The sequence below is a fragment of the Anguilla anguilla genome, chromosome 1 (assembly GCF_013347855.1).
Source record: "Anguilla anguilla isolate fAngAng1 chromosome 1, fAngAng1.pri, whole genome shotgun sequence".
Lineage (NCBI taxonomy): Eukaryota > Metazoa > Chordata > Actinopteri > Anguilliformes > Anguillidae > Anguilla > Anguilla anguilla.
The window spans coordinates 83,663,278-83,690,901 of record NC_049201.1 but is presented as its reverse complement, the minus strand read 5'-3'; the positions used below and the strand labels follow the sequence as shown (position 1 = coordinate 83,690,901).

The window sequence follows — 27,624 nt, the reverse complement described above, 5'->3', positions numbered from 1 at the left end:
AGATAGGAAGAAACCTCGGAAGGAACCAGGCTCAAGGGGGAAACCCATCCTCCTCTGGTCGGCTTAGGTTGTTGATTGTGACAAGCATGTCAGTCAGTGGCTTAGCTACCTTGTAAGCCCAAGGCCATTCAAACTAATCACCAAATATCATTAGGTTATGTGTACCAACAGCTTGTTGGTATTTCCCCCCAGCACAGAGATTTAAACCAATTAGAGGGAAATATACTACTCATATTAGTGTAATGAATCCTCGTTCAGTAGTAGTAGCAGCAGCAGCAGCAGTAATAAACAGCAGGAGCAGTAGGAGCAGTAGCATCAGCAGCAGCAACACAGTAGCAGTAACATCAGCAGTAGTGGCAGCAGTACGCAGCAGCAGCAGTAGCACCCAGCAGCAGTAACAGCAGAAGCAGCAGAACCAGTACCAGCAGCAGCAGCTTCAGTAGCAGTAGCACCCAGCAGCAGCAGTAGCAGCAGCAGCAGTAGTAGCAGTAGCAGCAGCAGGAAACTGATTATAGAGGAAACATTGGTGGCTGCGACACCGGTACTTGCCAGTAGACAGTAGCAGCCGTGCTCCTATACTGCAAAGCTCATAGCTTTTGAACGGAAATTATGTCAATGCCAACGGATGAAGAAGTACATGTCCCAAGCCCCGTAGCTTCACTGAGGATGCTGGGAACCATCACTGCTGCTGTTGCCGCACTGGAGCTGGAGTGGTGGTGTAGAACTCCGGAATGGGGACCATATTGCCAATGAGACAGAGGCGGACGGCAACCAGATTTCGTCATGGCATTTCCCAATGTAGGCTCCTCAGGGCTCACATGGGGGCGCCACCACAGGTACCGGGTCATGGAGGAGAGGATGGAAAACAGTGCTAGTATGCAATAATGACACAAGTTCCTTCATTTTCTCAGATTAAAAGCTTGAGGTGTATACAAAATATAGCTAATTTAAGCATATTTGCCATGGTGAGATCATATAAAGAACCATGAAGCATAAGGAAATGCAGTTTCCAACAGTGGGTACTCCGGGGTTGAAACACTTGCCTTAAAAGAGAGACCAGTTGTGAACGCAGTTATGAGGCTGAATAGTCTATGAATCTTTTTAAAAATTGTGGGGAAATGCATTATGCAGAGATTGGATGAACATATTACTGCTTCTGCCCATCAGGCTTCACGATGAGGCTAATCATGCGTTGCGCTATCGGAAGCGACTCCTGCCAAACGGATACGCTGGAAAAGATGCATAGCCTGGTCCCGAAAGCAGAGACGACTGGCGATCGTGTTTCTGAGTTTCGCTTACATTACATTACATTACAGGCAATTGGACCCAGGAACAGGAGTGGCTGCACCTGTGCATAGTGAAGTAATCACTGCGCACAGGTTAAATCTGCCATCCCCACTCACACGGGGAGCTTCTCTGTCATGACAGTGTTTAAGATCATGCTCACTTGGCTGTAACATCTTGCCAAACCCTCGTCAATAAATCTGGACTGTTGTAACATCATCTCCCTGTGTCTCTGTGCTGGAGGGCCCCAAGGAAAGCCACTTCGGTGGCCTGTGGCAGGCGTGTTTGCCACAACTATATATTATGCGTTTACCGCTAGACTCAGAGCTCAGCAGAATTTAAATAAGGTTGATGACATTACCCGGTAAAATCTGCAGCTAGCAGATATGGACGTGGCAGCAGCTTCCAGGCTTGAACATGGCGTCCTCCATGGAGGGGCGGCGGCCGCCGCGAAGCAGCGCTCCTTGAATGAAGCTCCCTGGCCAGTTAGCAGTGAAGACAGTGCACCGGTATCTTCAATATTTGGAATAAGCCGCTTAGACAACGCTTTGCGTGGCTGGCCCCAAATGGATCGCCTGCTTGCTGCAGCTAGAGCTTAGAGGTAAGGAGCAATGCAAATAAATAGCAAGACTTCCTCATAGTGCCTAGGCTGTGAGCTTAGACTAGCAGCTAACATGTAGCAAGTAGACATGGTTTAGACTGGCAACGTGCCGTAGCTGGAATGCAGGAAGAAGCGCCGATTTACGAAGCAACGTGCAGCGCTTGCATGCAGGAGGAGCAGCCGAATCAGTAGAGGGAGGCTGTTTAAGTAGACCGCCCTGTTAGTGAATGTACTGTGATAGGCTAACATCACTCAGCTGAGCCATCAGCTGATTCGGCCGGAGCGCTTGACTCTCGTGACCTGCCAGAACTACGCGATGCTCCATTTTTGTTTGGCCTATAACCCGCTTATTAACATAAAGAATGCACACACTGTACTTTCACAGAAGATGAAAGTAGTGGACAGGCGTAGTTTTCGTATCTTTGTGTATGGCAGTAGTGCAGTAGGGTGGTTTGGGGGTCCAGAGTGAGGCTCTGGGAGCTCTGAGGTTGCAGTTTCCATCCCCACCTGGAGCACTGCTCTGGGGCCCCAAAGCGGATACTGTGAGGTGCCCCTGCTTGGCTCTTTTGTGCAGAGGAGTAGCGGGCGCGGCTGTGGGTGAAGCTGCCTAATTTCAGACGAGTGCCACCCTGAAGACAGGCAGTTAATGCGCTGCTCACTTCCTGCAGCCTGTTCTATTCTTTATTTTATTTCACACCTCAGTTCAGTGTCCGGTGGTGCAGCGCTGTTTCTGTGGTTTATGTTCATGTGACCTTTTAGAACTTCGGTTTCGCTTTGCCTGTTATACGGTCCTTCATGCACATAATTAGTTGCATTTCAATGCTGATTTTTCATGAAGATGACTTTTACTACATACAACTTATTGTATAGTATTATTATTGTTTCTTTCACAGAGATGAACTTGATCCCCACATGTGAACTAAATGGAATGCAGGCAAAACATGATGGCCATATAAAGATAATAATGATCATTTTTTTATCAAAACAGAGGTTCAAGGTTCACAGTCCTATACAGTGCTCAAATAAATCATAATATATTGATAAACATAATAAAACAATGTATGTAAAGAAAACAAATACAAAGATGCATTATTTCAAATAGCTAAACAGACAGAAAGTAAAAATGGGGTCAATACAACAAGGCAATGTAAAATGTAAAGCTAAAACACTGTTTTAAAAGATTTTGGACCTTGCTTTTAAAAGTGTCGTGAGTTTGGAGATTATAATCTGCATTAATCTGCATGATAATCTTCCCATTCAATGTGAGAGAATACATGCGCATGTACATGAGTTATGAGCGTGTGTGTAACAAAGTTATATAAACGTGTAACGGTGTCACAGGAGCATGTATGCAGCAGGGTTACATGAACATGCATGTTGCAGCAGGGTTACATGAACATGCATGTTGCAGCAGGGTTACATGAACATGCATGTTGCAGCAGGATTACAGTACTTTGGGGAAAATCCTCCATCAACAGCTCTGTATAAAATGGATAATCTAGCAGAAACAGACAGCAGTTCTGTAAAGTTAAAGACAAAAAGAGACTCTTTCACCCTGATCTCCACCATTTCTCATTCTCTGCAGATTCTCTCCTCTGTGTGTTTTAATCCCACACTGAGGCCTCGTCAGCTCTCTGAAGCACAGAGTTTGTGTCGCTGGCTGCGTTTGTCACTCTCTGAAGGCTCTGCTCTGAGGTGAGACACAGGAAGAGACTCAGTCACACATAAGTGTGCCTCCAGCTGCACTTATATACTTTTTTTTTTTTCAAAATTGTGGTGGTCAAGACATCTTACAGATGATGCACTACATGCGCATGTACATGAGTTATGAGCGTGTGTGTAACAGAGTTATATAAACATGTAACAGTGTCACAGGAGCATGCATGCAGCAGGGTTACATGAACATGCATGTTGCAGCAGGGTTACAGTACTTTGGGGAAAATCCTCCACCAACAGCTCTTTATAAAATGGAGAATCTAGCAGAAACAGACAGAAGTTCTGTAAAGAGATCTGGAAACTCGCGTTTTTACTTCAGCTCTGCATAGCTTTTAGATTGAGAGAGGATGTCCCAGTGACACCCTCACAAAATGCAACATTCAGGCAGACTTTGAGAAACTGATATCTGAAGATCTCGTATGTTGTAAATGTTGTAATATTTGACGGTATTGTCAGAGGACTAAAATCCCCCTGAAGCATGTTTTAAAGGATGTCTTGGGGGCTAGGGGCCTCAAACTCCAACCCTGTACGACCACAGACTCTGCTGGTTTTTGTGATGTCACTCAGCAGCTCATTTAGGCCTTGGAAACAAGGCGTGCAGACTCCTTAGACCATCGGTGACTTATATTAAACAGTTAAGTGCAGGAGCACATGACACACCAGCAGACGCAGCAGCCTCCAGGATCAAGGCGTGAGATCCCCGCTCTCTGTGCTCCTTTGAGGTAAACTGGCTGCAGCTGAAGGGGTGTTAGAGGGCCAGTAGGGGGCAGTCTTCTGTCCGGATCAAATAAAATTCGACGCGACATCATTGTGATGGGGCACCGTGAACATGTTGCTCTTCAGGTGCGATGTTAAAACAAGGTCCTGATTCGCTGTCGGTGAAGTTCCCGCGGCACTTTTCCAAAGGTAATGGCCGTTAAAGTACCCTGGTTCAAACTGTGTCTCCTCATCTGGCCATCTAACCACATTCCCTACATTTGAGTGGCCACAGTCTGTTGACTTAGTGGACTATAAATCCCAGAATCATTTGGCCCAGGACCGGAAGAGATGGAGGGGCCTTGTGGAGGCCTTATGCACCACTTGGCGTGATGAGGCCTAAGTAAGTAAGTAATATCTCATAAAAAACACGTTTTCAACATACAAAAATGCCAAGTTACTCACACATAGAAGACATACACTGTCTATAACTCATTCATTCACACTGCCAAAATCCACGCCTGCCATTAAAAGTATTGATATCGAAATGACGCCAAGTTACGGTACTAGAAACAATATAGGCTATCTTGCCTCACCAAAATTAAATAAGATGTATTCCAAAGCAATGCTACCCAATATTTCCTCAATTCTTTCAAGTCACTTATTTTTAACCAATTAAAATATGGAGCAAGACTGAAATTGAGTTAAACTTAGCAGGAAGCCCACACTAATTGACTGTAACTTGCATTGTGTGTATCTGTGCTTTGTGTCTTCTGTTCAGCACAGATCTACTGACTTTGTAGTTTCATAAAAAATACAGCATGTACAGAAAACTGTCCTTTGCTTATCCCGTAAGGCTGATATGGTTGTCATGATCCAGGTGTCCAGGTCCAGGAATACCCAGGTGGGAAATCGTTTTTTACAGTGCCAGTGTGTCTGCTACTCTCTCTCTCCGTGCACTTTTCTTCTTCCATCTGAAAGGGGGGGGGGGGGGGGGGGGGGGTGACGTAACAGACCTTCAGGAGCTGTGGATCAGCCATCCCAGATGACATTTCACAATAACATCCCTACCAGCTCCTCTGAATTAAAGTGAATCGGTAAAATTACTGCATGTCTCCATGATATTTAATAGTGAATTTCTAATCATATGTCTTCTCAGTGATGATTGATTTCCAGATGTTTCTGCACTCTTAACGCTTACCTCATACACGCAACAGCAGCAACGAGTGCAACAGCCACTGTGATTCCAACAACCGTCCACACAAGCACTGTCCTATCCCCTACTGCAAATAAGCAGACATAGCATTTTAATTCATGTTTAGGTATGTACCAGAGACTGTAATACAGAGTGACCTAAAAATAAGTGCATACAACTGGAAGACTGGAAGGACAACACCAGACCAGGAAAATCAATGAAATTGCAGATAAATCTGTGTAGGCCAGTACAAGTTAGCTGAGAGAGCTGTGTGGGCTAGTTCAGGAACCAGATATGGGCATGCATACCCTAATTCCCCCCAAAAATATAAACTATAATCTAAATGGGGTGATGCACTGCAGATTGTTTTGGAGGTGATGAAATCCATATATGATTATCCATTATGACCTTTACTTTCTTGTCTAGATGAAGGCTGGTCCTAGTTATACATTATTTTCAGTGATACCATGACTAAAAAAATCAAACACGCAAGTAATCTATAACAGATTCTGAAACAGTCACCTTTGTTCAAAAGAATAGATAAATTATTGTAGATCACTTGTCACTCACCTTCTATGTTGATTGACACAGCAGTAGAATTTTGACCTACATGTTTATTCCGTGCCTCACAGTAGTACTGTCCTCTGTTCCAGGATCTAAAGTTAGAAAAGTTCAAACTCTGTCCTGATCCTGCCTGCCAGATTCCAGTGTCATTCTTCTTAAACCAGGTGTAGTTCTGCACTGGTGGGTTGGCATCACTGCTGCAGGTCAGAGTCACTGAACTGCCCTCCACTATTTCACCAGAGGGGCTCACTGATACTGAGGTGTTCTTGGGAGCATCTAAAATCAATAGAGAAATGTGTTCAATTCCATATAATTTCTCAATCGCTGTGGTTTGTCTCAAATAGATTCAGAACAATTTATTGCAAAGGAAAGTTTATAATGAAGCTGAAATAGCACATTGCAAATGTTTTTCTTTGTTTGGACTTGACTTGTGGAATCTGTAAAACATTCAGCAGTTCAAAATGTCATGCTGCCCCCTGCTGTCCAGCAATGTGTTCAACATACACACAAGTAAAAAATCAGGTATCAGGCTTGAACACAGATCATATCTTCTGGATCTACAGTAAGATTAGGGTGAGAATAAGAAACCAGCACAAGAAATACGTCTAGTACTACTACTACTACGTCTACTACTACTACTACTAATACTACTACTAATAATAATAATAATAATAATAATAATACTAATCATCATCATCTCCATCATTTTATCGCAACTTATAGCACCTCATTACACAGAAAACAGTGCAGTGATTCACATAGATAAAAAAGTGTGTCTGAAGCAGAGCTGCACTGATATACTCACACTGCACATCAAGACGTTTAGGAGGAGATCTGTTTGTCCCAATCCCATTCTCTGCCTCACAGATATATTCTGCTGCATCCTGCAGTGTGATGGTTTTAATGGTGTACCTGTCCTCTGGTCCTCCTGTCTCTGAGGATACAGCTCTATTGTTCTTATACCAGGTGTATCTCAGCACTGGTGGGTTGGCATCACTGCTGCAGGTCAGAGTCACTGAACTGCCCTCCACTATTTCACCAGAGGGGCTCACTGATACTGAGGTGCTCTTAGGAGGATCTGAAAGAAACAAATACAGGTCCTGCTGTTTTATATAGCTAGATGTCACACTGAGGGGTTCTTGGGAGCATCTAAAATCCATAGAAAAATGTGTTAAATTCCATATAATTTCTCACTCACTGTGTTCCATCTCAAAGCACTAGCAGAGACATTTATTTCAAAGGGAAGTTTATAATGGAGCTGACATCTCATTCTTTGAATTTCTCAGTGTGTCCTGCTTTGTTAACTGGATATACTGTAGTTTTTTATGGTAGTTGGTAAATTACACAGGACAAACAGGATTTCAGAAGTGACATTAGTATATACATATGTCTTTTTAGCATATTCATTAGTGGGCTTGCTTCCAGGCAAGCCCACTCTTGCTATCTTGCATATTTATTTATTTATTATCTGCACTTTCTGCCCAATTTTTCTAGCTCTAACTACTCCTACAGTTTATGCACTACATTCAAACTTTTTACACCAAAATGACTGGCTAGTTCTAGACGTTGTTGCTTGTATTCAGATTTTTTGAAATATTCAAAACTTTAAAAAAATATTTAACTTTTTTTGTGGTTACTCCACAGAGAGTCACTCGGGACGTTTATTCAAACGCTGTAGTATGCGCAGGTGGTCACTCTCATCGACGGTGCTGGCGGGTGTGGGCGCAAAGAATTGCGTGGTATGGATTCAAAAGACAAAGCGCTTCTCGTCACATTAATAACGCTAGTTAAATCAACCGGCAGTAATGCTATGTACGGATGCTATCCTGCACGCATGAGTAGGAGCTACAGACACACAGCTACGGATGCTATCCTGCACGCATGAGTAGGAGCTACAGACACACAGCTACGGATGCTATCCTGCACGCATGAGTAGAAGCTACAGACACACAGCTACGGATGCTATCGTGCACGCATGAGTAGAAGCTAATGACACACAGCTACAACCACCGATACAGATGTATGGACACATGGAGGACAACAAATAACGTTACAGAGGTGAGGACATGCCATAGCTAGCTAGCTATATAGTTAGCCAAGTTTTACTCATGACACTTTTACGATACGACTAATCCCCGGGACATAATCGCTGCTTGCTGATCCCCGGCTGTATATGTAACGCTACGGTGCGCCGTGGGTCTGGACGGTTTCATGCTTCTTCTGAGTTATGCGCCCTCATTTAAAATGCATTGAGGCTTGAGGACAGTGCCAGTTGGAATTCGAAGCAAGCCCACACAATTCCTTCAGGAATTGTAACCTTTCTAGTTAATAATGATAACTTAATTTTGTTATAGGTCAACAGTTACATGTGTTACCTTTTTTTCCCTGTGCAAACTCAAAATGACTACATGCTTTACTTGAGACATGTCAGTATGATCAGGCTCATCACTGTATGATAATGTAATTATATCTGATTTCTCCGCCACTGGCCAGTGTGACTGCTTTACTTACAGTCTTACTGCTGTGAAGTTACCCAAAGACACTCAGGAGATACTGACTCTCTGCTCTGTGTGAATGACGCTGAGATGCACTGATATACTCACACTGCACATCAAGACGTTTAGGAGGAGATCTGTTTGTCCCAATCCCATTCCCTGCCTGACAGGTGTATTCTCCTGCATCCTGCAGTGTGATGGTTTTAATGGTGTAACTGTCCTCTGGTCCTCCTGTCTCTGAAGATACAGCTCTACTATTCTTATACCAGGTGTATTGTTGCACTGGTGGGTTGGCATCACTGCTGCAGGTCAGAGTCACTGAACTGCCCTCTACTATTTCACCAGAGGGGGGCACTGATACTGAGGTGCCCTTAGGAGGATCTGAAAGAGAAAATAACAGGTATTGCAGTTTTATATCGATACCACACTTACTCAGCTCAGTTATAGGAAACCCACAGTGGGTTCACAACCTCAGTTCTTCCAGCATTTCAGGCTTAACGCACAGAAATGAAGAGCCACTAATATGGCACTTCACTAGTTGTACATATGCAATATTTAGATTACAAACATACAGTACATACTATACATGGACTACACTACTATGTTACTGTATCATATATACATATGTACAAAACACATCACAATGTTTTACATCATATGTTTTAATGATATCACCCAGCAGTACATCAAACTGTATGTTCATCTCCTTTATAGCTTAACAAACATGTTGCAACGTTCAGAAATATATGCATAGGCTATTTTCACTGAAGATGCTGCCCATCCAAGCCATCCTAAATGACAGTACAGAATTACTCACACAGCACTTTGAGATTTATATGAAGAGATCTGTCTGTCCCAATCGCATTCTCTGCCTCGCAATAGTATTCTCCTGCATCCCCGGATTTGATGTTATTAATGGTATAACTCCATTTTGATGCTCTCAATGAGGATACAGCTCTGTTATTCTTATACCAGGTGTATTTCTGCACTGGTGGGTTGGCATCGCTGCTGCAGGTCAGAGTCACTGAAGTACCCTCCACTATTTCACCAGAGGGGCTCACTGATACTGAGGTGTTTTTTGGTGGATCTGAAAGAGAAAATAACAGGTCCTGCAGTTTTATATAGATGTCACACTGTGGTGTTCTTGGGAGCATCTAAAATCATTTGAAAAATGTGTTAAATTCCATAATAACTCACTCACTGTATTGCATCTCAAAGCACTAGCAGAGACATTTATTTCAAAGGGAAGTTCATAATTGACCTGAACTCTCACAATGTGAAAATCCCAGTGTGTCGTGCTTTGTTATAAAATGACCTGGATATACTGTAGCTTTTTAAAGGGTAGTTCGCTAATGACACAGGACAGACAAGTTTTCAAAAGTGACAGCAATATTTAGACATAATCATTTTTAGTATGTTCATTAATAATGATAACTTCATTCTGTTAATGTTCAACCACTACATGTGATATTTTTTTCCCTGTGCAAATTCAAAATGACAACATGCTTTACTTAAGACATGTCAGTGTGTTCAGGCTCATCATTCTCCTCCACTGGCCAGTGTGACTGCTTTACTCAGTGTCTTACTACTGTGCAGTTGTCAAAAGGCACTCAAGAGATACTGACTCTCTGCTCCGTGTGTATGAAGCTGAGATGCGCTGATATACTCACACTGCACATCAAGACGCTTAGGAGGAGATCTGTTTGTCCCAATCCCATTCTCTGCCTCACAGTAGTATTCTCCTGCATCCTGCAGTGTGATGGTTTTAATGGTGTAACTGTCCTCTGGTCCTCCTGTCTCTGAGGATACAGCTCTATTATTCTTATACCAGGTGTATCTCTGCACTGGTGGGTTGGCATCACTGCTGCAGGTCAGAGTCACTGAAGTACCCTCCACTATTTCACCAGAGGGGCTCACTGATACTGAGGTGTTTTTTGGTGGATCTGAAAGAGAAAATAACAGGTCCTGCAGTTTTATATAGATGTCACACTGTGGTGTTCTTGGGAGCATCTAAAATCATTTGAAAAATGTGTTAAATTCCATAATAACTCACTCACTGTATTGCATCTCAAAGCACTAGCAGAGACATTTATTTCAAAGGGAAGTTCATAATTGACCTGAACTCTCACAATGTGAAAATCCCAGTGTGTCGTGCTTTGTTATAAAATGACCTGGATATACTGTAGCTTTTTAAAGGGTAGTTCGCTAATGACACAGGACAGACAAGTTTTCAAAAGTGACAGCAATATTTAGACATAATCATTTTTAGTATGTTCATTAATAATGATAACTTCATTCTGTTAATGTTCAACCACTACATGTGATATTTTTTTCCCTGTGCAAATTCAAAATGACAACATGCTTTACTTAAGACATGTCAGTGTGTTCAGGCTCATCATTCTCCTCCACTGGCCAGTGTGACTGCTTTACTCAGTGTCTTACTACTGTGCAGTTGTCAAAAGGCACTCAAGAGATACTGACTCTCTGCTCCGTGTGTATGAAGCTGAGATGCGCTGATATACTCACACTGCACATCAAGACGCTTAGGAGGAGATCTGTTTGTCCCAATCCCATTCTCTGCCGCACAGTAGTATTCTCCTGCATCCTGCAGTGTGATGGTTTTAATGGTGTAACTGTCCTCTGGTCCTCCTGTCTCTGAGGATACAGCTCTATTATTCTTATACCAGGTGTATCTCTGCACTGGTGGGTTGGCATCGCTGCTGCAGGTCAGAGTCACTGAACTGCCCTCCACTATTTCACCAGAGGGGCTCACTGATACTGAGGTGCTCTTAGGAGGATCTGAAAGAGACAAAAACAGGTCCTGCTGTTTTATATAGATCTCACACTGAGGGGTTCTTGGGGGCATCTAAAATCAATAGAAAAATGTGTTAAATTCCATATAATTTCTCACTCACTGTGTTCCATCTCAAAGCACTAGCAGAGACACCTATTTCAAAGGGAAGTTTATAATGGAGCTGACATCTCATTCTTTGAATTTCTCAGTGTGTCCTGCTTTGTTAACTGGATATACTGTAGTTTTTTATGGTAGTTGGTAAATTACACAGGACAAACAGGATTTCAGAAGTGACATTAGTATATACATGTCTTTTTAGCATGTTCATTAGTGGGCTTGCTTCCAGGCAACCCACTCTTGCTATCTTGGATATTTATTTATTTATTATCTGCACTTTCTGCCCAATTTTTCTAGCTCTAACTACTCCTACAGTTTTTGCACTACATTCAAACTTTTTACACCAAAATGACTGGCTAGTTCTAGACATTGTTGCTTGTATTCAGATTTTTTGAAATATTCAAAACTTTTAAAAAATATTTAACCTTTTTTGTGGTTACTCCACAGAGAGTCACTCGGGACGTTTAGTCAAACGCTGTAGTATGCGCAGGTGGTCACTCTCGTCGACGGTGCTGGCGGGTGTGGGCGCAAAGAATTGCGTGGTATGGATTCAAAAGACAAAGCGCTTCTCGTCACATTAATAACGCTAGTTAAATCAACCGGCAGTAAACTGCATCGGAGAATCTGTTTCAACCCGTCGCTGCACAAAACACTGCACAAAACATTTGTTGCCAGTCATTTTGGGGTCACCCCCCTTTGATGGAGTCACCCGGTTCGGACCCCACCCCCGTAACCCCCTAGTGATTCTTTGTTTAGTAGGACACACTTCCAATGGCACAAGATTTTTAAGCACAGCTTTATCGCCTACGCTAACATGTTAGCGTTTCGCCTACTCTAGTTAACCTAGATAGCGTGTACGGATGCTATCCTCCACGCATGAGTAGGAGCTACAGACACACAGCTACGGATGCTATCCTGCATGCATGAGTAGGAGCTACAGACACACAGCTACGGATGCTATCCTGCACGCATGAGTAGAAACTACAGACACACAGCTACGGATGCTATCCTGCACGCATGAGTAGGAGCTACAGACACACAGCTACGGATGCTATCCTGCACGCATGAGTAGAAGCTAATGACACACAGCTACAACCACCGATACAGATGTATGGACACAGGGAGGACAACAAATAACGTTACAGAGGTGAGGACATGCCATAGCTAGCTAGCTATATAATTAGCCAAGTTTTACTCATGACACTTTTACGATACGACTAATCCCTGCGACATAATCGCTACTTGCTGATCCCCGGCTGTATATGTAACGCTACGGTGCGCCGTGGGTCTGGACGGTTTCATGCTTCTTCTGAGTTATGCGCCCTCATTTAAAATGCATTCAGGCTTGAGGACAGTGCCAGTTGGAATTTGAAGCAAGCCCACACAATTCCTTCAGGAATTGTAACCTTTCTAGTTAATAATGATAACTTAATTTTGTTAAAGGTCAACAGTTACATGTGGTACCTTTTTTTCCCTGTGCAAACTCAAAATGACTACATGCTTTACTTGAGACATGTCAGTATGATCAGGCTCATCACTGTATGATAATGTAATTATATCTGATTTCTCCGCCACTGGCCAGTGTGACTGCTTTACTTACAGTCTTACTGCTGTGAAGTTACCCAAAGACACTCAGGAGATACTGACTTTCTGCTCTGTGTGAATGACGCTGAGATGCACTGATATACTCACACTGCACATCAAGACGTTTAGGAGGAGATCTGTTTGTCCCAATCCCATTCCCTGCCTCACAGTAGTATTCTCCTGCATCCTGCAGTGTGATGGTTTTAATGGTGTAACTGTCCTCTGGTCCTCCTGTCTCTGAAGATACAGCTCTATTATTCTTATACCAGGTGTATTGTTGCACTGGTGGGTTGGCATCACTGCTGCAGGTCAGAGTCACTGAAGTACCCTCCACTATTTCACCAGAGGGGCTCACTGATACTGAGGTGTTTTTGGGTGGATCTGAAAGAGAAAATAACAGGTCCTGCAGTTTTATATAGATCTCACACTGTGGTGTTCTTGGGAGCATCTAAAATCATTTGAAAAATGTGTTAAATTCCATAATAACTCACTCACTGTATTGCATCTCAAAGCACTAGCAGAGACATTTATTTCAAAGGGAAGTTCATAATTGACCTGAACTCTCACAATGTGAAAATCCCAGTGTGTCGTGCTTTGTTATAAAATGACCTGGATATACTGTAGCTTTTTAAAGGGTAGTTCGCTAATGACACAGGACAGACAAGTTTTCAAAAGTGACAGCAATATTTAGACATAATCATTTTTAGCATGTTCATTAATAATGATAACTTCATTCTGTTAATGTTCAACCACTACATATGATATTTTTTTCCCTGTGCAAATTCAAAATGACAACATGCTTTACTTAAGACTTGTCAGTGTGTTCAGGCTCATCATTCTCCTCCACTGGCCAGTGTGACTGCTTTACTCAGTGTCTTACTACTGTGCAGTTGTCAAAAGGCACTCAAGAGATACTGACTCTCTGCTCTGTGTGTCTGAAGCTGAGATGCACTGATATACTCACACTGCACATCAAGACGTTTAGGAGGAGATCTGTTTGTCCCAATCCCATTCTCTGCCTCACAGATATATTCTCCTGCATCCTGCAGTGTGATGGTTTTAATGGTGTACCTGTCCTCTGGTCCTCCTGTCTCTGAGGATACAGCTCTATTATTCTTATACCAGGTGTATCTCTGCACTGGTGGGTTGGCATTGCTGCTGCAGGTCAGAGTCACTGAACTGCCCTCCACTATTTCATCAGAGGGGCTCACTGATATTGAGATGCTCTTAGGAGGATCTGAAAGATAAAAAAATCAGGTCCTGAAGTTTTTTGTAGATGTCACACTGAGGGGTGACATCTATGTATATATACTGATATACTGATACTGAGATGCTCTTGGGAGAATCTGAAGGAGGGAACAATGGTTTGTAGTTTCATGTGAAATTTAAACCTGACTCAGGCATACTGTATGTAGTGTGCCAGCAGTCATACCTCCATGCACTCTGCTCCTGCCAAATGGCTGAAGCTAAGCAGGTGTGGGCTTGGTTAGTACTTGGATGGGAGACCACCAGGGAATTCTGAGTTGCTGCTGGAAGTGGTGTTGGTGAGCCAGCAGGGGGCAATCTTCCCTCTGGTACAAATAAGACCCCAATGCCCCAGTGCAGTGATGGGGACACTGTGCTGTAGGAGATGCCGTCTATCGGATGAGATGTTAAACCGAGGTCCTGACTCTCTGTGGTCATTAAAGATCCCATGACACTTATTGCTAACAGTAGGGGGTTCCCCGGTGTCCTGGTCAAATCCCCGATCTGGCTTTCGCAAACTTGCCACTAAAAATCATCCCCAGATTTAATTGGTTAAATAAATGTTCTCTCCCTCTCCACCTTCGCTAATGTGGGGTGAGCGTTCTGGTGCAAAATGGCTGCCGTGCATCACCCAGGTGGGTGCTACACATTGGTGGTGGTGAGGTGAGTTCCCCTTCACTGTAATGCACTTTGAGCATCTGGAAAAGTGCTATATAAATGTTATTATTAATAATAATAATAGTAGTGTTTTCCCATCATTGCATTATGGCATGTTTTCAGGTATTCACGTTTCATGCAATGCTATAATGACAGAACAGTTACATGCAGCATAGTATAATCTGTACAATTTAGCTGAAAATGATATTTCAATTCTTTCAAAACTGTGAGATTTGAAGAACTTTGGCCTCTGGTACTCACATCTCACATTAAGAGCCACTGCAGGTGGCTGAAGCCCATAGCCTGTTACAGTACAGGAGTATCTGCCTGCATCTTCACTGCTGGCTGTGAACTGGTGACTCTGACCAGTGAAGGACAGAGGAGATCCATCCCTGTACCAGATGAAGGATGGGCTGCCAGTCAGAGTGCAGGTGGTGCTACAGTTCAGTTTCACACTCTGTCCCTCTGTCACTGTGTCAGGATTCACCATCACCTGTAGATCTGCAAATAGCAAATTAAACCTGTAATAAAGCTTCCAGTCATACTTGTGGGTAGAGAATCCTCTGAGTTCATAGCATAAAATAATTACCAGTGACTTCCAAAGCGACACCAGGTTCTCCAGTATATTGATTATGGTCAGTCAGGAATCTGAATCGGTATGTTTTTGAATCAGTTACTCTCAGTTGGTTTATTCTAAAAGTGCAGTCACTGCTCTGATTCCCCAGGTACTCCACACGGTGAGAGTACTCTGGGTCCTGGGACAGGTCCTCAGGCTCCTGTGGCTTGTTCCAGTGAATAAACCAGAATGTTTTCTGCACTCTGTGAGATGTGGGATATGAGTAAGTGCAGCGGATGTCTATTGAAGACCCCTTTAAGGCACAGATTCTCTCAGGGGTGTAAGTCACTCCCCATCCCTCCTCGCTCAGAGCACCTGAAAAATACAAACACAACCACACACACACACACATGCAGACACACATACAGGGACATACACACACACACACGCGCACATATACACACGAACACATGTATACATACACATACATACATACACACATGCGCACACATACGCAAATGCACACACACACACGCGCGCACACACACACAAATTCACGCACGCACACACACAAATACACTGCTCAGAAATCCTTTAAAACACAGATGTGTTGGCAACATGACAGATAAGAGATTCAATTAAAAAAACTTTAAAACAACTGCACCTAATTTCTCCAAAACTATGGAACATCAATAATTGTACTTGTATTTCAATACTAACTGATGTCAGTAGATGGCAGTAGCCGCCGATCAATGTGAGATTCGCAGGTACAGGAAGTCTTGCTTAGTAGCTAGCTTTGCTAGAATGCAGTAGCAAACAAAGCTAGTTATGAGTGAGTGTCTTTGTATACCGTCGGCTGAAAACTGTTATGTTTTGCTTGCAGTGAAAACAAACTGCTTTCATTAAAACGTGGCACCGGAATACTTGTGTCTGTGTCATTCTAAGAATGCAACATGCACAATCAACAGCTCCGATCATTTAGTACAGCCACAGATATTTATATCATGCCTCTGTCTCAGTTTCAAAGCTCAGTGTGAAGAGAAACTTCATCTAAAAGGATCTCTCTTTTTTCCCGACTCTTCAAATGAGCGATGTTGCACTACTCTAAACTAATGTACTGTAGAACATTATATTATATAAATTACATATATTCTTTAATGCAATTTAAATGCTTTCACTTTTGTTGCTTCTGATTGAGTTAATGAAGGGAGACTAATAAATAGGAAAACATGCTGATAAATACTTTATATGTAGACTGGAACATCAGAACAACTTTTGGAAAAAAAGACACAAACATTTTACCTGACACGGAGAGGATGATTACCAACAAGGTATTGAAGAGCATGGCTGCATCAGATTGAAAATATTTATCCAAATACACATATACAGGTCTTGATTATTATTTACACTGTGAAAATGAACAGCACAAACAACGATTGTCAGAGTATTCTGTTAATTAGCAGAAATACCAGAATATCAATTACTACACAGGCACACACAGTGAGTTAATGTGCTGCTAATGCCTAAAAATGATTTGGGTTTCATGAAGATCTCACAAAGATCCCAGAAAGCAGAGACGCAAACAACCTTTTACTTGATGAATGATATTTGTATGGAAGAAGCAGTAATCATTTCTAGTCAGAAAATGCATTTTATTTTATATTTGATTCCAGTTTAATCTTCTTGCACCACAAAATATTGTGACGTAGTTTTGACTAAATTAAATAATATGATAATGCACTTACCAGGAGAGAATTCTGATCTGGCCTCAGTTGTTTGCTAATGTGCCATTAGTATTAAACAGCCTTGCAGACAGAGCAGTGTGGCTGAATATGATCGTAAATACAATGCTTCACACTAAATATAAAAGTAGAATGTGTTAGAGATCTGACTCACTTCCTGAAGGTGATACATGTTTTAGATTTTATCAGATAAAATTGTCTGAAGAAAATAAAGAGTCGCTTGCTTTGTGTCTGGACTGGACCAGTAGTGCCTTTTCAAAAGGACTGGGTAATTCTCATTTCTTTGTCCCCACTGTATTGAAATTCAGGTGTCAATAATTATGTTCATTTTTGCATATTACACTTATAAAATAAACATAACTACTATGTTTACAAAAATGATTCCAGATTACAACACAAACTGTTGCTAAGATCTGAGGCTTTGGCTATTCCAATACATCCATCAATCCATCCATTATCTATACCCGCTTATCCTGAGCAGGAGGTGGTGCTGGAGCCTATCCAAGCATGCATTGGGCGAGAGGCAGGAATACACTCTGGACAGGCTGCCAATCTATCGCAGGGCACACACACCATTCACTCACACATTCATACCTCTGGGCAATTTAGAGTCTCCAATTGGCCTATTTGCATGTTTTTGGACCGTGGGAGGCAACCGGAGTACCCGGAGGTACATGCAAACTCCAGACAGAAAGGCCCCAAACCGAGATTCAAACCCAGTGCCTTCTTGCTGTGAGGCAACAGTGCTACCCACTGCACCAACGTCCCACCCCTATTCCAATGCATGTACAGTAGAGGTTAATATAAAAGTGACTGTAAAAGGTGTGATAGGCATCAGGCACAGGTAAACACTCATACATTCAGGAGCCCTATACAAAATCCATTACCTAAACCAGATTATTTAATTCAGTTTAGTAAAAGATCTTCCAGGAATTTGATCTGAAATGTACATACAAGACTCATCTATTTTTATTATAGCCCCATCTACAGATATTAATATTAAATGTATTGAATCCATCTATCCCTCCTAGGTTAATTTTACTGCCACAAACAGCATGCTTTACCATTGCCGTTCGTAGCTCAGTCGTGTTCATGTTTCATGCACCGGATTTTTGACATGAAATCGAAACATCAACAAAACGCTGCTGCAGCTTAGCCTATAACCCCCTGATCAACATAAAGATTGCACTTACTTTCGCAGAAGATAAAAGGAGCGGACAGGTGTACTTATCTTTGTATAAGTATCACAACTCTGGTGCCTCAAAGCGGGTACTGTGAGGTGCCCCTGCTTGGCTCTTTTGTGCAGAGGTGTAGCGGGCGCGGCTGTGGGTAAAGATGCCTAATTTCAGATAAGTGCCACCCTGACCACAGACAGTGCAGGAAGTTAAAATGCCGCTCACTTCCTGCAGCCTGTACTATTCTTTATTTTATTCCACATCTCAGTTCAGTGTACGGTGCTGCAGCACTGTTTCTGTGGTTGATGTTCATGCAACCTTTTAGAACCTTGGTTTTTCTTTGCCTGTTATACGGTCCTTCATGCACATAATTAGTAGCAATTTCAATGCTGATATTGCATAAATATGACTTTTACTACATACAACTTCTTGTACGGTATTGTGTTAGTTATTGTATCTTCCACATTTCACAGAGATTAACTAGATCCTCACATGTGAACAAAATGGAACTTATTTATTTTTTTATTTATTTGTTTTTATTTTATTTTTTGGGGGTGGGGGTGGGGCGAGGGGGATATGCAGGCAAAACATAATGGCCATATGAAGAAAATAATGATAAAATTTTTCAGAACAGAGGTTTGAGGTTCACAGTGCTTTACAATGCTCAAATAAATCATAATACAGTAATACACAAAATAAAACAATGTATGTAAAGAAAACAAATAAAAAGATGCATTATTTCAAATAGCTAAACAGACAGAAACAGTAAATGTGGGCTCAATACAACAAGGCAATGTAAAATGTGAAACTAAAACACTGTTGTAAAGGATTTTGGACCTTGCCTTTAAAAGTGACTTTAATTCTGGAGATTATATTCTGCATTCATCTGCATTATAATCTTCTCATTCAATGTGAGAGAATACATGTGCATGTACATGAGTTATGAGCGTGTGTGTAACAGAGTTATATAAACGTGTAATGGTGTCACAGGAGCATGTATGCAGCAGGGTTACATGAACATGCATGTTGCAGCAGGGTTACATGAACATGCATGTTGCAGCAGGGTTACAGTACTTTGGGAAAAATCCTCCACCAACAGCTCTTTATAAAATGGAGAATCTAGCAGAAACAGACAGCAGTTCTCTAAAGTTAAAGACAAAAAGAGACTCTTTCACCCTGATCTCCACCATTTCTCATTCTCTGCAGATTCTCTGCTCTGTGTGTTTTAATCCCACACTGAGGCCTCGTCAGCTCTTTGAAGCGCAGAGATTGTGTTGCTGGCTGCGTTTGTCACTCTCTGAAGGCTCTGCTCTGCGGTGAGACACAGGAAGAGACTCAGTCACACATAAGTGCACCTCCAGTTGCACTTTTAAAATGAACCTGTGGCCACACAGTCCCTTGCATTCCCTATCCACTCTGTTGTCCCAAAAAACAGATTCCTGTGTTGACTTAGTGGATTATATATCACAGAATCACTTGAAGATTTTACATTACAGAAGTATATTTTTCACATGTTAAAAAATCATACTAAATAATATCCACAGATACAAGTACAACATATTGAGAGTTAAGTGGGGAATATTCCTCAGTAGCTTTAACCAATACAAATAAGAAGGAAGACTGAAATTGACTATATCACACAGTGATGAACTGGATGAACTGTAACTTGCCTGGTGTGTATCTGTGCTTTGTGTCTTCTGCTCAGCACAGACCTGCTGACTTTGTAGTTTCATAAAAATACAGCCTGTACACAGAACTGTCCTTTGCTTTTCTGAACGGCTGGTACGGTTATAATGGTGAGAATATCCAGGAGGGAACTTGTTACTTACAGTACGAGAGCGTCTGCTCCTCCCTCTCTCTCTGTTGGTGCTCTTCTTCCTGCTGAAATGGGGGAAGGGGAGGGGGGGGGGGGTGAGTACAGACCTTCAGGAGCTGTGGATCAGCCATCCCAGATGATATTTTGCCAAAACATTCCTACCTGCTCCTCTGAATTCAACAGCAAATTAGTAAAAATACAGCATACCTCTCTGATATCTAATGGTGAATTTCTATAATCATGTCTTCTCAGTGATGATTGATACCCAGATGCTTTTGCATTGCAAACATTTACCTTGTGCACACCATGATAGCAAAGAGTGCAAAAGGCACTGTGATTCCAACAACCCTCCATACAAGCACTGTCCAATCTCCTGCTGTAAATAAACAGAGATAGAATTTCAGTTTACATTTATATTGCAGAGACTACATTCCAGAGTCGTGAAAAATAAGTGCATGCATAAATGTAGGAAGGTCAATGCAACACTCAGAAAATCAATTAAATCACAGTTAAACATGAGTTAGGTGTGGCACACACCTTTGGTGATGGCTGCTTTGTAAAATCCGTCTTGCATTACGTTGTTATGAAATATTCGGTGTCATTCCGTTTTAAATTACTAACGCTAGTTTTGTGATAGGGGATGAATACCGCATGGGGGCCCCCTGGTGGCCACGGGGGTCCTAAGCAGCCGCTTAGTTCGCTTATGCCTCGGGCCGGCCCTGAATGCATTATTTCCCTGTAAAACAGAAGATGGGCAGGCACTCACATTTCACATTGACTGCAGGGGAAGTGACTCCTCCTGTAGCACAGGAGTAGAGATCTGTATCATCAGTGATGGCTAAACTGAGGGAGTATTTATACTCATAGAGCACAACTTCTCCATTCTTGTACCAGGTAAAGGTTGGGCTGCCACTCAAAGTGCAGGTGCTGCTACTGGTCAGTGTTACACTCTGTGCCTCATTCTCTGTCACTTTCACCTGAAGACCTGCATACAAGAATAAACATGATTAAAAAAAAACATTCTGTTTCTGTTAGAAAATGATTAGGTGTTAATAGTATATAAAGCAAGTTTAGAATTGCCTGTAACTGTCAATGAGACTCCAGGATGACCAGTATATTTTCCACCATAACAGTCGGTCAGGAACCTGAATCGGTATGTTCCTGAATCAGTTACTCTCAGTTGGTTTATTCTGAAAGTGCAGTTATTGTTCTGATTCCCCAGGTACTCCACACGGTGAGAGTACTCTGGGTCCTTGGACAGGTCCTCAGGCTCCTGTGGCTCATTCCAGTGAATAACCCGGAATGTTTTCTGCACTGTGTGAGATGTGGGATATGAGTAAGTGCAGCTCATGTCTACTGAAGACCCCTTTAAGGCACAGATTCTCTCAGGGGTGTAAGTCACTCCCCATCCCGTCTGGCTCAGAACACCTGAAAAATACAAAAACACACACACACACACGCAGACACACATACACGCACATACACATACACACACGGGCGTGCACACACACACACACGCACACACATACGGGCGTGCACACACACACATGCACAAACATACACACGAACACATGTATACATTCACATACATACACACACACACGCGCACACATACGCAAATGCACGCACACACACACACACACACAAATTCACGCAAGCACACACACAAACACACTGCTCAGAAATCTTTTAAAACACAGATGTTTTGGCAACATGACAGATAAGGGATTCAATTAACAAAACTTTAAAACAACTGCACCTAACTTCTCCAAAACTATGGAACATCAATAATTGTACTTGTATTTCAATACTAACTGATGTCAGTAGATGGCAGTAGCCACCAATCAATGTGAGATTCGCCAGCAAAGTGTGAAGAGGAACTTCATCTTATAAGTTCTCTCTTTTTTCCCTTCTCTTCAGATGAGCGATGTTGCACTACTCTAAACTAATGTTCTGTAGAACATTATTTTATATGAATTATATACATTCTTTAATGCAATTTAAATGCATTCACTTTTGTTGCTTCTGATTGAGCTAATGAAGGGAGACTAATAAATAGGAACACATCCTGATAAATACTATATATGCAGACTGAAACATCAGAACAACATTTAGAAAAAAACACACAAACAATTTACCTGACACAGAGAGGACGATTACCAACAAGGTATTGAAGAGCATGGCTGCATCAGATTGAAAATATTTATCCAAATACACATATACAGCTCTTGATTATTATTTACACTGTGAAAATGAACAGCAGAAACAAAGACTGTCAGAGTATTCTGTTAATTTGCAGAAATACCAGAATAACAATTACTACACAAGCACACACAGTGAGTTAATGTGCTGCTAATGCCTAAAAATGCTTTGGGGTTTATGAAGATCTCACACAGATTCCAGAAAGCAGAGACTCAAACAGCCTTTTACTTGATGAATTCTGATCTGGCCTCAGTGCTTTGCTAATGAGCCATTAGTATAAAATAGCATTTCAGACAGAGCAGTGTGTCTGAATATGATCGCAAATTAAATGCTTCACATTAAATATAAAAGTAGAATGTCAGATCTGTCTCACTTCCTGAAGGTCATACACATTTTCGATTTTATCGGATACAAGCGTTTGAATGAAATATACAGAGTCCTTTGCTTTGTGTCTGGACTGGACCAGTAGTGCCTTTTCAAAAAGACTGGGTAATTCTCATTTCTTTGCCCCCACTGTATTATTGAAATTCAGATGTCAATAATTATGTTCATTTTTGCATATTACGCTTATAAAATAAACATAACTACCATGTTTACAAAAAAATGATTCCGGATTACAACACAAACTGATGCTAAGATCTGAGGCTTTGCCTATTCCAATACATCCATCAATCCATCCATTATTTATACCCACTTATCCTGAGCTGGAGCTGGAGCCTATCCAAGCATGCATTGGGCGAGAGGCAGGAACACATCCACAGGTCTCTCAGTTTGGGTATCAGCCCCCTCTGTTCCCGGAACTGGAGAGGGACATCGGGGTGCCGTCCGCCGGGTTCCTTGTCCGGCGGTGTCGGGCCACTTGGAGAAAAGTCCGCGCGTCGCTCCTACGCTCCTCTGCTAGTCAGAAAAGACTTGCTGACGGGCGTCGCCGTCCTGCGCCTCCCTATCGGGTGTGTCAACGGGCGTGGCTCTCCACTCGGGATCTCCCTCTGCGGGTAGAGTCTCGTGAGCTCGCTCCTCGCTGCGTGGGGCCCTTTGAGATCATCCGTAAGATCAACCCTGTCACTGGTCGCCTGCAGCTCCCTCGCTCCATGAGGATCCGCCCCGCGTTTCATGTCTCCCGTCTGAAGCCGGTTCCCGTGAGCGCGTTGGCTCCGGCGGACCACCCGCCGCCCCCGCCTCGGCTCATTGATGGGGAGCCTGCGTTTACAGGGCGTCTCATTCTGGCTGAGAGACGAGTGGGCAGAGGGGTTCAGTTTCTCATTGACTGGGAGGGCTATGGCCCTGAGGAGCGCTGTTGGGTCCCCTCTAGGGACATTTTGTACCCTGAGCTTATTCGGGATTTTCGCAGGCGTGGCTCTGAGGGACCGTCTGGGGCCGCTCCTTAGAGGGGGGGGCGGTCCTGTCATGGTTCTGGGTGGTAGTGGCTATCCTTGGCCACCGGAGGGCATCCTTGTCACTTCTTTTCCCTAATTGAGCTAATTGGGTTCACCTGCTGTAGTTCCTATTTTATCTCTTGCTGGCCTGCAGTCAGTGCTTTTGTGTCAACTTTGGTTACACGTAAGCCGGTATTCTGTGAGTGTGTTTGTAACAGTCTTTCTTCCTATTTTGGAAGAGATCTGTGTTGTACTGAAGGCTGAGACTTTAGGGATTATTTACTATAATTTCACAATAATCTCTTACTTGGTGTTGCAATTTGGGTGTTTTTCTATCAATCCTCATTTTGAGGGCTGTTTTTCTTTAGTTTTCACCTTCTTTACACTCTCAGTTCTTTTTATGAGACAGCTTTATTATACTCCTTTTTTCTGTTCGGTTTTGCCCTTTTCGATGGGTAGTTGTTTGTTAGTATTTAACGGCAGGACTTACCGCCCAGAGGAGTATATTATTCTGTTCTGTCTAGTTTGAATACTCCTTGTCCTTTAGTTCTTATCACCCTTTCATGGGTAGACTACTTAGTCCGATATACCCGGGATATTCTCCCTTAGGAGTATTTAATTTTCTGTTTGTTTACTTGTCTCCTTCCTCTAGTCTTTCGAAACCTTGTGGTTACTCCACCCTGTGTGGATAGCTTTCAGATTCCCGTTCAGTCGTGTCTGGTTCACCCCCCCCCCCCCCCCATCACACCTGTGGGATGTTTTTTTTAAAGTACCTGTTTAGTGCTTTTCCTGCACATGTTCTATTCCATCAGCAGAACCCAGGGGGTAACACCTACAGTACACGGTTTACTTAAAAATTCTTCAAGCATAGGTTTATTTTGTTTGTTTCATTGAATGATTGTTTAAAAAAATTCAAGGTATGCTCTGAATTCTAATGTTTAGCAATACAAAAAATAAACACTAAGAATGTGAAAAACAAATTCACGTTATGTGAATTTATACTCTAGATGGTATCAGCTCAGTAATAAGCACAATATAATCACAAAATGTGCACAAGAATGTCTGTAATAGTAAATGTTATACAAGTATTAATAAAAAAATAATAATTTTTGAATTACATATAAAGCCCAATTCTCCAGTATATTTGGACAACGAATACATTCAGCAATGATAATGGCTTTCAGTCACCAACATCTTGATAATACTTTGTGTACAATATGAAGGCATGAGCTGATATGCATGTAAATGTTGATAGAATGCCAAAGGAATGATCCATTCTGAGTACATCTTTGCAGACTCCAATAACCACAGTCATCTTGGTCATGTGACAAAGGCACAGTCATGTGACCTGAGTTCATGAGGAGAGTTTATGTTCACTGGTTTTAATAAATACTCTTAAATGTATCATCCAGTGAAGGAAATGTTTGGTTCATACCGCTTGAGGATTACTTTGCAGACAATTTGCTGTTTAAAGTTCAAGATAAAACACAGGAAATGCTCACACATTAAAAGAAATGTCCAAATTTACGCTGAATAACCAGCATTGGTCCACAGTTTATGAAGAAAGATATCTTCCTGGTTTATTTTCACATGTCCAGTTTTCGAAGTGTGCTGTAGAGAACACAGTCTTCCTTTACGGATGGTGCAGGTGACCTGCATGGAGAAAACAGCGCATTTAGACTCTATTAAAGTCACAGACATCCTCATTCTCATTTCAGTCAATCCTGCCTGAGCTTTTATCACATTTAGACACACCTTGCAACATGAAGCACAAGCAGAAGCTTTAGCCACAGAACAGTTATCTGGAATTTTGGAAAACATTACATCACTGTGATGTCATAGGCTGAGGTCACCCAGCAGGGAGATTAAAACATTACATTACATTCATTTGGCAGACGCTTTTATCCAAAGCGACGTACAAAAAAGTGCATTTCATGGTCGTAGACAACTGCTAAACACGGGTTCAGTAAGGTACAAAAGAGAAGAAAGTTGCCAAGCAGAACAAACCAAATGATGAATCTAGATCAGCGGAATATCCAGTCCTCGTGTTACCACGTTCTTCTTTTGACAAGGCAGAGAAGTTCTTAGCAAAGCAGCAGTGAGAGATTACAACATTTTAAAATACTTGAACTGTGCTTTGGGACTGCAACAAACAAACAACCAAAATATAGAAAGTGTGCATCAAGGCAACACCCGGTCCTACGAACACATAAATGTATAAACTGTTACAGATGTACTGAGAAGTACTGGAATCTCAGAAATGCTCATTTTTATTTTGTTTCCAGAGTTTGTTTTGTACATGCTTACATGACCAAGTGTTATGGATGTACGTTTTTTGGCTATCATTCATTACTAATATTGTACACGCTGATGTAAATGTAGCACATCTACTGTGGTTAAAATCTAAATACTTCTTTGTGTTTTTGTTTCCAACATAAATCACAGCACAACAATCTCAGCTCTCCCCAGCGAGACGCTCTGGTCTATCCAGTGAGACGCTCTGGTCTATCCAGTGAGACGCTCTGGTTGCGGGTGTTAGCGGGCTGAACAGAGGAGTAGAGGGGAACTTCGCCATCGTCTCTGTCCGTACCCTGTGTTCCAGTGTGACTCATTGCCATCTCTGAGACGTTGCCAAAAATGGGGCTTTTATTCCCCTGCAGGGTAAAGAAAAGAGGCAGGAGAAGGTTGGGAAAGTTCCACAGAAAGTACCTGTTCATTTCAGTGAGCTCCTCAAAGCTGGACTGAGCTACTCGCTCAACCTGATACAAAAAAATCAGCTAATGAATCAATGTTTTATTTTCAAATACATGCCATCAGCAGTTAAATATCAGCTGAACCAGACATTCAAATGTAATACACTTAATACAATTTATTTTGTCTCTAACATGACCTGTTTTACAGTGGGTTTTCATAAAATCTTGGATAGATTGCATATTCTTTCATTCCAAAGCATATATTTGCAATAACCAATAGCAATAAACCACCATCACAACAATAATCTCTGTGTATTTATTCATTGGAAACAGGTGAATACAACACATACAGTACAAGTCACTCTCCCTGGCTCTCTATGTAATGCACAGATTATTACATGCGCATAAGCAGTATTGTACTGTGTAACGTTACTGTCACATACTGCAACCCCTTTTGAGAAAATGAAACTGTCCTTAACAGGGGAATACACATAATTAACTCCTGAAATATTTCCATTAAGCATGTCAACACATAGAAGATCATAACCTCATACTGTAAATCTGTACATAATCTAATAAACCTTCAAGGTCACATGGCACACACTGCTATACTTTCTACTTTGTAAGAAAGGTTTATTTATTTAATTAGGATCCCCATTAGCAATACACAGGTGCTATATAAATAATTAAATCATGTCTCACGATTACTGTTATGAAGCATTGTGAGTATTAATCAATCTTCATAACTCTAATTATACTGTATTATGAGCAGATTTTAATGTATTATAAGTATATAATGCATTATAGACAGGCATTATAGACAGTGTTAACAACATTTCCGTTTTTCCTTAAAGAATGCATTATGCATTATCAAAATTATATTACATTCGTAGATAAATACATGTATGCATATATGTAGACTGATTTCATTAACTCACCTGCCTGTCCCCTTCTGTCTCATTTGTTGATTTTCTCCTCCTGATTATTCAGAGAAGAAAGAAAAATAAAAAGTAAATCTACCTTCATACAAACCTTTAAACAGCCCCCTCTTGTATAAACAGCATTTTGCTTTTGTTTGAATGATGTGTATTGCTGAGGCAATAGTGCCCATATATG

General features: G+C 41.8%; 1 protein-coding gene and 1 long non-coding RNA gene across 2 annotated transcripts in view; both read right to left on the bottom strand.

The window, feature by feature from the left end:
* Nucleotides 1-27,624, bottom strand: part of LOC118232142 (basement membrane-specific heparan sulfate proteoglycan core protein-like) — a 1,449,502-nt gene that overhangs the window by 500,199 nt on the left and 921,679 nt on the right. The gene's annotated exons all lie outside the window — the stretch shown is intronic.
* LOC118232385 lies at nt 4,924-6,202 on the bottom strand. Its single transcript, XR_004766269.1, has 3 exons — nt 6,063-6,202; nt 5,499-5,580; nt 4,924-5,271 (listed from the first exon to the last, which is right to left on the bottom strand). It is a non-coding gene; the product is annotated as an uncharacterized LOC118232385 (long non-coding RNA).